The 15066-nt window shown below is 41.3% G+C and overlaps 1 protein-coding gene across 3 annotated transcripts in view; it reads right to left on the bottom strand.

Annotated features, from left to right (window-relative positions):
- The window catches only part of RNF2 (ring finger protein 2), a 37537-nt gene extending 29650 nt beyond the window's left edge, over window positions 1-7887 (bottom strand). The window contains exon 1 of one of the 3 annotated variants that reach the window (XM_045838717.1): window positions 7675-7887. The gene's annotated coding sequence lies outside the window, so the exon portion shown is untranslated. Of the gene's footprint in view, window positions 1-6875; window positions 7025-7587; window positions 7607-7674 lie in introns of those variants that run through there. The other 2 variants (XM_045838719.1, XM_045838718.1) reach the window with 2 other exon arrangements.
- Window positions 7888-15066: the final 7179 nt, after the last annotated feature.

The following is a 15066-nucleotide window of genomic DNA, read 5'->3' as shown; positions in this document are numbered from 1 at the left end:
AAGTCTTATAACTCTGGTAAATCTAAAGATAAGCATAAAGTTTAGGTTCATGAAAGCAGCAAAAATTTGGCCTAACTCCTATATGCTGGGAATCAGTATGATTTGCAGTGAGTCAATATATCTAAACCTCTTTATCTATAAAATGAGCATGCTTTAGGATATATATTTAAATATGTATATTAATTGCTAATAAGATCTGTCCTAGTGGACATCCAGATCTTAGCAATTAATATACATATTTAAATATATAGATAGCAAAAGCAACAAAAGTAAAACAAGTGGAATTATAACAAACTAAAAAGCTTCTGCACAGCAAAATGAAACCATCAACAAAATGAAAAGGCAACCCACTGATTGGAGAAAATAATTGCAAATCATATATGTGATAAGGGACTAATATCCAAAATAAATAAAGAACTTCTACAATTCAGTAACAAACAAACAATCTGATTTAAAAATGCACAGATATGAATAAACATTTTCCAAAGAAAACATACAGATGGCCGACAGGTGAAAAGATGATCAAATCATCATGGAAATGCAATCAAACCACAATGAGCTATCACCTTACACCTGGTAGAGAAAAGGACTCTACAGTGTCAGCCGACTTGGGAAAAGTAGAATTATGGAACATCCACAACTTCTCCCACACACCATTTTCACCCTAACAAGTTTCTTTTAAATAGGGAAACTCAAAAACTTGAAAGCAGACACAAAACTATCCCGAGGACCATGCCATAAATCAATTGGTCTTTCTTTCTTCACGTACACCCTTAAATCATAATGGGCTTTGCTATTTACAAACCCCTTTTACTTCTTAAGTCTTTACAAATAACCTGCAAGGTCAGCAAGGGTGTTTTTTTTTTTCCTCTGTAAAATAATTTTATATTCTGACACACAAACATCTTAGGTGACATTACTAGAACCACATGTTTATGGGGTTTTATAGCTTGAGGTTAATATATTGTTTTAAAGAAAACCTCTCAATTGCATGGAGTTGTGATATAAAAATGATTTATAGGCTACAGTTTTCAGGGCTAGCAGTCAGACTAACCCTGCTTTAGAAACTTTCCTATTTAATTCTATAATAGGGAATGAAAAGTATGATTTAAAAAAATCTTTTGCTCAAAAAGCTTGAGATCATCAAGGGAATGTTTACCGTCCTCAACAAAAAGCCACAGGATCTTTCTACACTCTCCTTTGGCTTCATCCAGGGTGTCTTGGCAGAGAGAGATACCAGAAAACTTCTGATAGTATGCTTTGATGCCATTCATGTCAATTTCAGAACGAGACACCATAATCCTGGTCAATGTCTTATGATGTGTTCCAACACCCTTCACTGCCTGATGAAGCTTCTCAGCAAACACTTTGTAATGTGTTCCTGACAGCTGTAAAGCAACTCTCCATGTCACATGTCCAGTCCCAGAATTCTGCTCATGTCAGGCTGACTGTACTGCATGTACTTCTGAAACACTCTGTGAAGATGGGGATGGTTTCTGGTGGTAAGAGTGGTATTAAATAGCTCTGGCCAGGAGGGTCAGTTAGTTGGAGTGTCATCCCACAGACCAAAAAGCTACACATTCCATTCCTGGTCAGGGCATACACCTGAGTTGTGGGTTCCAGTCGGGTCGCGGTGCACATGGGAGGCAGCTGGTGCTTCTTTCTCACATCACTCTCTCTTTCCCCCAACTTCTCCCTCTCTAAAAAGTGATAAAACAGATCCTCCATGGGTGAAGATTTAAAAAAAAAGTATTAAAGACATTCACATCAGTCCCTTTTCTCCTTTCTCTTGCTTCATATAAAGCCCTGGCATCTAAATCTGCCACGTCCTCATTTATGCTAAGATCCTCAATTCAGTCACCCCTAACGAAGAGAAAGCAAAGTCTCCTGATAATCTCCAGGTGTGTCTGAGGCGATGTCTTTAGCCAAGTCTCTCTTCAATTCTTCACTATAAACTGTTCATTTGTTAGTTCTTGATGCCTGAATTTCATTCAGAATATCTTCATTAGCTCTAGGACCCTTCATGGCAGCATGGAGTTCATCAGCATCCAACTGGGCTGAATATTTAAAGCCAAAGCAACTTCCCTAAGGTGACCTGTAAGGGCTTTCTCAGAGATTCACCCAGGGGATTTTCTTTTTCCTGGAGATACACAGCTTTGATCTCTGGACACTGTGCTAAGTGTTGTTTCTCTTAGTTAGCATGTCAATGATGATAACTTCATCCACTGTATGTTTGCTTTTCTTTTTTTTACAACAGAAAAGTCAACATTCTTGCTAGTAATAGAACCAGATCTAGAAACCAAGTCTCCTGCCTTCTACTATAGTCAATACTACCCCTTCTGTAATTATACAGTAAAGGCTTCTATAAAACGTTTGGCTAGATTCCAAGACAGCCATCCCAGACCGAATTAGACTCTGTAGTAAATAGCATAATAGTGAAGGTTTAATGCAATTACTGGCATGGAAGCATACATCTTTTTAAAAGTGAAAAATCAGTTGATTTTAAGTTAAATCAGTAAAGTGTACAGTGGGGAAACAAGCAGAACACTTCTAAAAAGTAAAAATGAAATACTGCAGTTTGCACATTTTACAATAGCTACTAGAAGTAGTGGTAATCAATATAGGGGGAAAAGGAGGACATAAAGAGTAGACAACTAAAAAGAACAACATAAAAAGGAACTGCATGATGTTTCTAATTTTAGGAAACAAAATGAGGGACTTCTGTCTTTTCTTACCCTGCAGAAATAACTGTGGGATTTTAGAACATTAGGCTACAATAACACAGGTAAAAGAGGACTTCAGTTAGCCATCAAACCAAATACCTGCCACAAGGGCTGGCTCTAGAATACAGCACATCAGAAATCCAAAGTCCTATTTCTAGATCGGCTATTGAATTTAATTGGTACTATCCAATTTAAGTTAACCAATTATTTTACTCTTTAGGTTCTCACATCTGTAAATCAAATAACATTTTACTCAAACTGTCTTTTATGACCTTGGAATGAGCAGACAACATATGCAAAAGTAATGATCACTGCTTTAATCCCCATTATCCATTACAAAAATAAATATTTCAAAATGTCCTCTATGTGCACAGTACTTGGCTGGGCTGAAAGTGATCGTCTTCCTAATCCAGATGAATAAAGAACCGAGAAATGCTTACCTAATAATGATTACGATTACATGAAAAAATCAAAGCACCTCGGAAACAATTTCATAGGCACTGGGCTGAACACAGGAGCCAGAGAGCATGAGGCTGGATTTGATCAAGAGACCACATAAGAAGAGTAGGCATTAAGTTGAGATAGGCCGAGCAGAGGCATGTAGGCTGCTATGTCCTTTGGGTTCCCAAAGCTACTGCATTCAAGTTACTGCATTTAATACACTGTACAGCACGTAGTTTATTTGTCATCCCCACTCAGAATATAAATTCCTCAAGGACAGAAACTTTGTTCAATTCATTTCTCTATGTCTAATCCTTAGCACAGGGTCTGGCACAAAGAAGATAAACAATAAATGTTTTTTGAACAGGCAAGGTAAGGGCAGGACTTCCTACTTAAATTATTGTATTTAAAACCTAGGCTATTTGTGCACAAGTCATTTACTCAATGATTCTCATCTTCTAAACCTCCATTCTAGTCTCTGCTCTCTGGTGTTATAGCTAAGACTATACAATTATATTTAACTACTCTTCTTCCAGCGGGCTCCTTGTTAGGCTTTGCCAATGGAGGTAGTAAATGAAGATTCGGAAGGAAGAAAGGGCGAAGGGACTTCATGCGAATTGCTGGCATCAGCAATTTGTTCCAGCCTCCAGCTTCTTTCCATCCTCCCAGAACTAGCCATATCAGGAGCTAAACAACACTGACCTCCTCAAAAGTTCAGAACCAGGCCCACAGAACCTCTTTGCTGCGCTCTCAGGTTGACTGCTGAATTGTTCCCTTTTTGTTCTTACGTCCACCTAACCAACTCCCTTCAGTAAATGCCCACTGTTGAAATTCCTACTGACATTTGTTTCCTTTATTGGACACCAATACGTTATTGAACACAGAGATTTTAACTGCTCTCCTCTCTCTGCAACATCCTCTTGCTACTTCACTGAAGGGTAAAGAAAGTTTGGAGTTATTCCTACAGATAAAATCTATTTTCCAAAGGATAACTCAAAACCTTTTACATTTGTGCCTGTTAAATTACAGCAGAAAAGTCATTTAACTTTTGTGATATAAACTATCCAACTTGAAAAGATAAAATAGACAGGACATGAGAAATATTTCAGCAGCACAGGCTATTCCGAGCAGGCACAGCCCCTCCTTTTACTAGAGCACACCTCCCAGGGAAACGTGAGATGGCAGAGCTGCTCTGCTGTTCCTCAGTGGTCTCAGTGGTCTCAGTTCCCACAAGCCTCTCCAGGGTGAGCATTACGCCATCCTAAATGTGATTCTTGTATTTAAAGACTATTTTTTTTTTTTTTTGCTGTTCAACATGGCCCCTAAATGCAAGCTAACTGCTTCATCTAGTGTTCAACAAAGAAACAGCAATCTGTTCCAGCACTAAAGCTGAGCTGAACTTACTGGCATGTTGTTTCCCCTTTTTAAGGGGTTTTCGAGTATAATTTTTTACATGTGATTTTCATTTTACATACTGACTTTAGAATTTTAGCTTCTTCATAATATTCAACTCCACTGTACAGCAGAAACAAAAAGAAATCCCTCTTGCAGGAGAGCCCACAATCAACACATCTTTTGAAAACAAATGACCAAAATGCTCTGATATTTTTCACATGGTCTATTACAGCACTTAACAAGATGACTTCATTAGACAATTTATTCTGAGATTAATTTCAAAAATAATTTTTCATGATTGCACTCAATAAATCGACTTGCTATGTAGAAGCAGCAAAAGTGGTGTTAACCCCTTCCCTAAAAGGAATGGCAGAAGGCAAATTCAAGCAACAGGACTCCTGAGAATTTTCAGTAATGTATGCAGATGCTAAGCATCCAACAAGCGATATCACCAGGCCAAGCCATTACTAGTCCACTTCAGCTGGCCAACATTTGTAAGACAAAAGAAGTAAAAAGAATCTCCAACTTGAAAGTCCACGGCCAGTTCCATGGAAGTTCCTCCACAAAGCATAAAACTGGGTAACAGCCCACCTACTCCCTGCCAAGGGACATACTAACACCAGCTTCTGCTTCAGTGCCAAGAGTTGCATCGCCACAGTCAGCATATCCATGTGAAATCAACCAAGCTGTACTCTTACAAGAGATACCAGAGGACCCAGTTGACACATTAGGTAGAAAAGATTAGGGGTGGTGAATAGACGGGATATATGGACCTTCAGGGAATGGACAGGGTAAATGTTACTGTACCTTTATACCCCAAATTATAGCAGGATCTAAATTCAGTAAGTTAGTATGATAACACAGACTTTGGAGAAATGAAAAAAAATCAGGAAATTAAATAACTGGTTTCTGATGACAATGTTGTAATAAACCCTAAAAATCAAGCACAAATCTATATACGTGCAGAACACAGTCTCACAGTATTTTTCCTTTTTCAAAAACTGCACACTGTGATGCACTGTTTAGTTTCTCCAGATTTAATAAATGAGACACTACCAAATTATGAGGTGCTTTAAGTCATATTAGAAATGCTGTTATAATTTTAATAAAGTGCTTTTTAGTATTAACTCACTTCTCTTGGCTGGAAGGAATTACACTTTCTTGCTGGTGTGTAGAAATGAAACTGTCACTGAAACATCTGGTTATATATTATTCATTAGACATCTATCACCTCTTACTCCAGTGACTGCATAATATAAGCATAACCATGAATAAATCAGATTAAAGAGACAGACCTGACATCCAAAGATGTCTGCTGACCTGCTCTACATTTCCGTCCGTACAAACCTGGGAGCTAGCTGCCTGAGTGCTCCTCACAGGCAGAGGAAAATTCAAAATTCTCCAAGTCGACATTATGTTAGTGGTTCTCATTTGAAAATTTTCCATGCAGCACACTTAAGAACCATTAGTGTATTTTTCAGATACCGGAAAGGACCAGCCTACTGAGGCAGTTTTCCTTCATAAATTCTGTTTCACTCCCTCACCTATTAAAATTAACCTCAAATGTGGACTCCACAAGGGTACCTGAAGGAAGTAACTCAAATCCCTAGAAGAAGTGAGAGGCCATATTTGCTCTGCTATTCCTGGAAAATGGAGTCTTATATAACTACCCATTATTTTACTAAAAAGTATGTTTGATGTACCATCAAGATTTTAAAAAATACCTGTTGATTGTGACAAGCAGAAATTTCAGGGGGGTGGAGGGAGGAATAACCAAGAATCATGCTGCTGCCATTTAAATTTTTTATAAATCAAAGCATCAAATATTCATCTTAAGAACCACAATCTAACACCAATGTAAGTTATTAAATATTCAACAACTATACCGTAAGACAAGTGGGGAAAGAAGATTAACTACCAATTACACTAAGTATTTCAGCTCATCATCTTGAAACTACCAAAAGTAGATTTATGTAACGCCAATCACTCAGACATTAGTTTTCAGCACGATTCTCAGTCTAAAACACTGAAACCATGCCCCAATTTTAATTTTTAAAAGCAATAAAGCATATTACTGAAATAACTGAATGCAAACCTAGCCTTGTCACAGCAAATCTCTTTTCACACCTCAAGGCAACTTGACATCTTCAAACCATTTTCCCACGAAAAGGCACACACAGTATCGGAAACTTCTGACAGCCATGCAGGCGAGACCCAAAAAGACTTCAAGGAGATGAGCCATTACGATCACGGCCGTAGCGGACAAATAATGGGAATGAAGCTCAAAGTGGGAGACCAATTTTTTACTAACAGTACCTCCGGCAGTAGGGAGGTGACTTCTGCAAGAAGGAAACGATCCTGACGAGCAGATCGAGAGCTCCCCGGCGACACGGGGTACCGAAGATCTCCGCGTTAACCACAGGATTCAAAGAGCGAAGCTTCCAGCAGAAACAAACCCAGACACCCCCTCCCCCCACGACTCCTCCAGGGCAACCCCGCGGTTCAGAAAGCAACAGATCCTCTCGCGCGGGCAGGCGGACGGCACTCCAGGAATGTTTTCACCGAGAGGGGTCTCCCCACAGCCTGCAGGGAACCCCCGACGCCGAGGAGCGCCTCCGCGCGAACCCCGACTCCGACACCCCGGGTGGAAAGGGCTCTTGGCACAAAGCGCCCCCGCCCCACCCCCACGGTTTAGACACTCGACAGGCTGCGAGGGGAAAGCCCAGAGGAAAAAACCCGTATTCCACGCCTTCCGTCTCCGGAAAGGGGCGGCAGACGGGCTGGGGCCCCGGCCGGGAGGAGGGGGCCGCACGGCAGCCCCGGCCTCCGCGCAGTAAAGCCGGCAGCGAGGGCTTCGCGGCGGAGGCAGGGGTCCCTGAGCTTCGCCCACCGGGTCCTCCAGGAGCCGGACGCACCATCCCCGCCGAGACCCTCGAAGAGACGGGAACAATAAGAAGCCGCCTTCCCCGCCCCGAGAGCGGCTGGGGGCGGCGACGCCATGTCCCCTCACACCCCCACGGACACACACCCCCGGGCCGCCGTCGACCGCCGGTTCGGGCCTCCGCACGGCCGGGCCGCCGCTCCCGCGCCCTTCGCCTCCGCCCGTCCGACTCACCGGCTCCTGCCCCAGCCCGGGACTCCGCTGACCGCGGCCGGAGCGAGACTCGAGTACTAGCCGCCGCGGCCGCCGGCGCCGCCGCACAATATGGCGAGCCTCGGCTTCCGCAATGGAGCTCGGGAAATACAACAGGGGCCGCTCAATATTCATGAGAGACCGAGGGGAAGCCGGCTCGGCCAGCGCTGCGGGGAGGGCGGGAAGGAGCGAGCGAGGAGGCGGAGGCGGAGGCGCGGGACGGGGACGGAGAGGAGGACGGTACGTGCTCGGCGCCGGAGCGCCGCCGCGTGCTGGCCTGGAGGCCCGAGCCACCGCCCCTCCCCGGCCGCCGGCCCCGCCCCCTGCGCCCTCCGCGGGGCGCACGTAGCCCCCGGCAACGCCCGGTGACGGCGGCGGCGCCACCTCGGTCTGGCCCGACTGCCTCCGGGTGCTCTGTGCCGCGGCCCGGGCCCACGCGGGGCCTGTGCTTCCCTGGCCCGCTGCGGGGATTTGCGCTCCGAGCTCAACTCCCCCGTGACTGCCCCCAGCTCTTACACCCGGTAGAAATCCTCCTTGGGTATTAGCCTCCAGAACTTCACCTGAACTTCAGAACCCAGCCACCCCTTTCAACAAAGACTCACTTTCCACCCTGCACACTGAACCTGCAAGGTCCAATTATTCCAGGGAAGATGGCCTTCAGTTCTCGCATTATATTGTTGGGCGCCTGTATGCGTTCTGCTTGTTCTCATCAGCTCTTACTATTCACCTGGCGGATCTATTTCTACGCATCTCGTCCTTCCCAGTATTAATACCTTCTGAACTTGAGAATATAAGCATAGATTAAATACATGTAATCATTATCTACAACATAACCAATTAGTCTACCAAAGATTATATGCATTCATAAAAATTAAGCTATAAACTGAAAAAGTAACAACTGAAAGAGTTCCCTGACCTCAAGATGTATTGATGAGGTGTCGACTTTTTTTGAAAAAATCACGGTAACAGGCGGGGGGTTCTCCTGGCGTAAAAGAATAGACTGCACTGGGAATTCTTGGGCAAGCTAGGTTTACGGCCTCCAGTGTGTCTAACTATGTGACTTACATAGATTAGAAATAAGTCCTCTGGATTTATTTTTCTTATTTGCAAAATGAGAGGATTGTGTTGAATGATTCTTAGGTCTTTTCCAGCTTTGGAACTCTCCAAAGCTCTCTACAAGCAATGCCAAATAAGTGGTATGAATTTACTTAGGATTTTGGAAAAGCAAAGGATCAATTCCAGCTGGTGTGTTCAGAGATGATTTCCTAAGGGGTTAGGATTTCAGTATTTAAAATACTGAAGACAACGCATTAGGTATCCCCTACCTATCAATCCATTAAAGTAAACAAGAGTGAAGCATTATTATTTTTCAGTGATTTGGAAACTTTCTTCTACTATCTATAGGTTTTAATTAGAAACTATCATTCTCAGATTCTACAAGGCCTTCTTCCAATGTGGAAAAATAAAATAAAAATAATCATTAATGCTTCTAAGTCTTCCTTCTGGTAAGGGTCTCTTTTCTGGAGATGGTGCAATTGCAGAAGCGTCTCCACTACTACACATGTAGTTCAATGAAGGATATAGTTCATAATTCAGAAGAACCTTTTGCTCTGTTAAAATGCTTCTGAAAATAATGTGTTTAGATTAAGAAATTCAGCTGATGTCGAGAAAAGCAATTATTTGTCAAAAGCACAGTATCTTTATGGATGAAGGTTAAATGTAGTACTTAATTCACAGGAGAATTAGTGGGAAAATGGAAAACTTATGGGATATCTGGATTAAATGTGATTAAAAAGCTAGACCTCGGGCTAGCATTCTTAATATGGAAGATACTACTGACAAATTAATGGAACCCATATAATCTATTTTATCTCTTACTCAAAAACTTGACACTTTGAGAGTATTATGGGCCTTCCTGACTACATGAATTAGGAAAGGTTATGTTATGGTGTAGTGGTAAACATCTTCAGAATCCCCATGCCTTAACAGAAGTTTATTACTTGCTCATACTTCATGTGGATCAAACTCACTCTGGACTGACAGGTGATCCACCATCTTGAAACTGTATCACCCAGAACATGACAACTGAGTTTCCATGGCAGAGGAAGAAAGTGACTAGAGAATCCCCATGGTCTTTTCACAGCCCGAGTCTGGAAATAAATCACTGTTCACATTTCATTGGCCAAAACTAGTTACACATAGCCTTCTGCAAGGGGACTGAGTCCCTGAACTTAATCCTTGAACCCAGTTCAGGAGAAGTGGGAATATGGTGAACAATACTCATATCGACCACCCAGACCCCCTCATTTAGCTGCTAGGTATTATGAAAACACTCCAAAAACTTTTATTTCATAAAATTGGATCTCTTGAGTGGCTTCCAGAGAGTTATGCTTTCAAAAATAAACTCTCTGTACTTGTTAAGAGTTGACTATTATGTAAATGGAACAGACTTTTCATTTTCTTCACTTTTGTTTTAATTGTATAGTAAATCAAAGGCGAGTCTGTAGCAGTCTGTCAATAGTGATTTGACATCTCCAGCCTATTTTCTTTTGGCTAACTTTTTGCCTTGACATAAAGGATATCACCCTAAAAAACATTTTCTAACACTCTGCCCCCACTTCTTAAATACACTTATTAGAATGATGATCATATTTTAAGTAGGAAAATAATACATTAACATTACATAATATAAGTATCATATTATAGGTGGATGACTAGATGAATTCTGGTTAAAATGCTATTTTTCCCTCCAAACTTCAGAAGTAGTACCCTGTTAATCACACGGTGAATTAGGTAGGCATTTCTGATCATAAAAATCACCTCTTTACTGGCTGTCTGCTATGTGTAATGCTACAAAATTAGATTAGTTCAGCTCAATCAACTTTTATGGAGCATTTGGTTTGTACCTCCACTTTACCGAGTATTTGGAATAAAGATATTAGCATAACTAATATCTTTAGTTACTAGTACTAGTAACTAAATTTACACGAATACACTAGTGACTAGCTACACTAGTTATATTAGTGTAACAAGTGTGTGACTGGTGTAGTTAAGACCTAAGTTCCTGAGAGCAGAAACCTCGTCCGTCAGTGTATACCTAGAGACTCTCACAATGTTTGGCACACAGAGCAGATGCTCAAGAAATACATATTAAGAGAAGGAAAGACTGGGAATCTTTGACCCCATGTGACAGGGTGAGCTTGTTTGGGCCGAACATTATCACTCAAGAGCAGAAATTTCTATCAAAATCGCATTTAGTCCCTCCAGAGGCTTTCTGTATATAGGCAGTATGTCTTAAATGGGAATTCATACCTGCCTATTGTATATCCACCCCATGGATTTCTTTCTACTTGTGCTCTGAATATCTGACTGTTACCTGCTCACCTGAGGTGAAGACTGCAAGCCACCAACACATAAGCTATGTATATATCCCAGTTGATAGAGCACTTTTATACCCATTATTTCACTGAATCTTTGCAACAATCCTCCAAGGTATTATTCCTACTTTATAGACAGGAAATGTGACTTCTGTCACATTGAGCTCAGCGTGGCAGAGCTGAGGCTCAAACCTCGGTCATCTGATTCCAAGTCCAAAATACCTTCCATGAAGCCATATGTGCCTTCTGGCTCAGCGCTGTATACGCAATTCCAGCAATTTTTTTTTCTAACTGGTAAACAGTATGTGAGACAAACATCTCCGGAGCTTCCGCTCAGCACTAGTTATTATTCCAATCCTCAGTGTGGTTTATTTTCCAGAAGCTGGAGATAATGCTAAATACAACAGTATACAAACCTGATCCATTGACAGAAAAACAGCAGATTTTGCTTTTGTTTTCTTACAAAACTTGTTTTAAGAAAACAAGACAAAATAAAAGCTGAAAAGTAGGTTGAAAAACTAGAATAGCTTGGGATTTAATCACTACATAGAAAATCTATATACAGCTCTTGCTTTCTCTCTCTCTCTCTCTCTCACACACACACACATACACACAAATATATATATATATTCTACCAAAACCTTATTTAGCATCTTATAGGTGTGTTATGCTTTCTTTGAAAGGGTCGAGGTAAGTAGAGTTGTATAAGAAAGGCCTAAAAAGACATAATTTGAGGTGACTTCAGGAAGCAGGCAACTCAAGATTTACAACCTCTTTACCTTAAAAAGAAAAAGTACAGCTCTTCAACAAGCTTTAGTGAAGTTTCATGTGTATTTCAGCATACTGTATTTCTTTTTGTGACACTTCCCTTGGTGTTCTATTTCGTTGTTCCTTTTTTATATTCCCAAGACAACCAAAATAATGGTGCTCCTCTTAACTATTCAACCTAAAGGAGTAAAACATTAAATAAGATTGGCCAGTTAGACTTTAGGGGAGAACTAAACAATATTGCTATTTCCCTCCTATGGGAACTTAGAATGGTATTTTTATATGTCCCAGATGTGACCACATTCTGCCTAACATCTGTTAGTACATTGTATTAAAATAATGAACTAGCATGTGTTTGAAAAGTCAAAAGAATGAATAAAATGTTTCATTCTGTTGCAGCACAAATAGTCAACCGTTTCTTTGCAGTTAATAACGGGAGTACATAAATGGGAGAGATTACTGTGATATCAAATTTCAAACATAAAATAAAGTATAATTCAGTAATGAATGGCTTTAGTTTTCTAATATGAAGAAAGTCTATTCCATTCAAACACACTTTGATGTGTGCCTTGGCACTGATCTAGGAACACCAGGAATCATCCTGGGAACTCACAAGGGTTACAAAATCCAAATCGAAATTCAGACCAGAATGGAAACTTCCCTGGGATAGAAGGTTGGAAGATCCCAGAGGGGAAGCACAGATAAAGAACACAAAATATTTCAATCAAGTGACAGCTTGCTCATCTGCTTTTGTGGGTATTTCCATGTTTCCTACTTAAAACAAACACATGTGCTAGAACGGTTTTTGTGGGGTGAGAGAGTGGAGGGTAGAGACATCTCTTAACTAACACATTTCTCAGAAACGTTATTTAGTAGAGAATTTAAATGAACTGCCAAATCCCACCCATACAAAGAAAGTTTTATTTTATTTTAAGCTACGTCCAGAACTGGAAACCTCTGCAGTCTCCCTCTACTGACTCGTTAGCCTTTTGTTCTCTACAAAAGCAAACTATTTGAGTGCACATTGAATAACACACTAAAGTAGGTTATAATTTAGGTCAGCGATTTTCAACCGGTGTGCCACGGCACACAGGTGAGCCTAAAGACTTTTAAAAATGTGCAATAACTGACCAGTCAGGGGCACTGACCTCTTTTCCTTTAGATCATCAGATAAAAAAATGGTAACAGCCAACACAAAAATAGCTGCCTGGAATGAATGAATGAAAATTATACCTGCTGGGTTTTGGGGGGTGGGGTCAGGCTGGCAAAAAAGATTTTATTTCAGTGTGCTGCAGAGTTTCAGTATCTAGTTTATGAGTGCTATGAGACGAAAAAAGTGGAAGATCACTGATTTAGGTAAGTCTGAAAATCATTCTGGTCAACCTAGAAAATGGAGGTTTGGTTTGGCTTTTAAACCTTTTTTATTGTTGCTCAAGTACAGTTTTCTGCCTTTTCCCCCAACCCTTCCCCAGCACCCCAGCCCTTTCCACCTCCCTCCCCTGTTTCCGCACCCCCCCGTTATTGTCCATATGTCCTTTATAGTTCTTCCTGTAAACCCAGAAAATGGAGATTTTATGTGTTACATCTGGGAAGAGAGATTTTCTAAGGATTTTAGTCTCTCGGTAGAAAATTTTTGTTTTATCATTTTAAAAATAAACACATTTCCTACATCATGCTTATAAGATCCAAATTGACTATGCTTTGTTAAGAATTCTAAAGTCTGCCACATAGGAGAAAGATGGGATGAACGTAGCTGCAGATGAACTGTCCTACAACAGTTTGTCCTACCTGTGAACACACAGGTAGTCGAATTTCAACTCCACTTCTTGACATTTCCACATCCTTAGCCTCTGGTCTGCACTCGTGGACTTCATCCCATTAGCCACTCTTGATCAACCCTTCGCATAATTTCAAAGACTACCAGTGGGCCTGACCTCAACACCACTGTGTCTTCTTCCACATGATCCAGCTCTTAGCTATTTGCCAACCTATTCATTTCCGGACTTAGCTCTTTCATTAGGCTTGGCCATATTTTCACCCAGCCTGTAGCTGGAGCTTGACAAAACCAACTGCATGACAAGAAGATGTCACGAACATACCTCGTAGACACCATGCCGTTCATCTCCATCAACAAACACAGGAGACACAGAGCACCCACGTGGAAAAGAACAGAGAAGCAATGAGATGTCTGTCTTTGCACACTCCAGGGGTGGCCTTGGGTCAGGAGAGCCCTCATGGTAGGACTGCCATGTGGTACTGTTGCAGCTACCCACCGTAAAATAATGGCCAACAGGGAAGTTCATTATTGGTGTGCTTTCAAAAAGAACTGTTACTTGGATATTGATTTTACAAACTGCTGTCAAAACACACTAACATTTCATACCAAGAATAAAAGTTTAAACGCAGTACAGTAATCTTAATATTCCAACTGGAACTTGAAATTCGACTGGTCCTCAAACTATGTTTAACATCTTTCTCTCCTATGTATTTGCTTATGTTATCAGTGTGCACCCCGTCTTTATTCATCTTTCTTTTTTTAACATTTTTATTGTTGTTCAAGTACACTTTTCTGCCTTTTCCTACCATACCTCCCACCACCCCCCCAGCATCCTCTACCTCCCTCCCGTTTCCATCCCCCTTGTTATTGTCCATGTATCCTTTATAATTCTTCCTGCAAACCCTTCACCCTTTTCCCCCTATAATCCCTTCCCTCCCCGCTCTGGTCACTGTTAGCCTGTTCTCAATTTCAGTGTCTTTTGTTATATTTTGCTTGCTTGTTCCTTTTGTTGATTAGGTTCCTGTTAAAGGTGAGATCATGTGGCATTTGTCTTTCACCGCCTGGCTTATTTCACTTAGCATAATGCTCTTTAGTTCCCTCCACGCTGGAAAGGGTAGGAGCTCCTTCTTTCTTTCTGCTGCATAGAATTCCATTGTGTAAATGTACCATCGTTTTTGATCCATTCATTTACTGATGGGCACTTAGGTTGCTTCCAGCACTTGGCTATTGTAAATTGTGCTTCTATGAACATTGGGGTGCATAGGTTCTTTTGGATTGGTGTTTCAAGGTTCTTAGGATATAATCCTAGCAGTGGAATTGCCGGGTCAAAAGGCAGTTCCATCTTTAGTTTTCTGAGGAAATTCCATACTGTTTTCCATAGTGGTTTCACCAGTATGCAATCCCACCAACAGTGCATTAGGGTTCCCTTTTCTCCACAACCTCTCCAACATT

Source organism: Phyllostomus hastatus, unplaced genomic scaffold, assembly GCF_019186645.2.
Source record: "Phyllostomus hastatus isolate PE091 unplaced genomic scaffold, TTU_PhHast_1.1 phas_contig_283, whole genome shotgun sequence".
NCBI lineage: Eukaryota > Metazoa > Chordata > Mammalia > Chiroptera > Phyllostomidae > Phyllostomus > Phyllostomus hastatus.
Note: the sequence above shows the minus strand (reverse complement) of the source record. Positions and strands in the feature narration are given on the sequence as shown.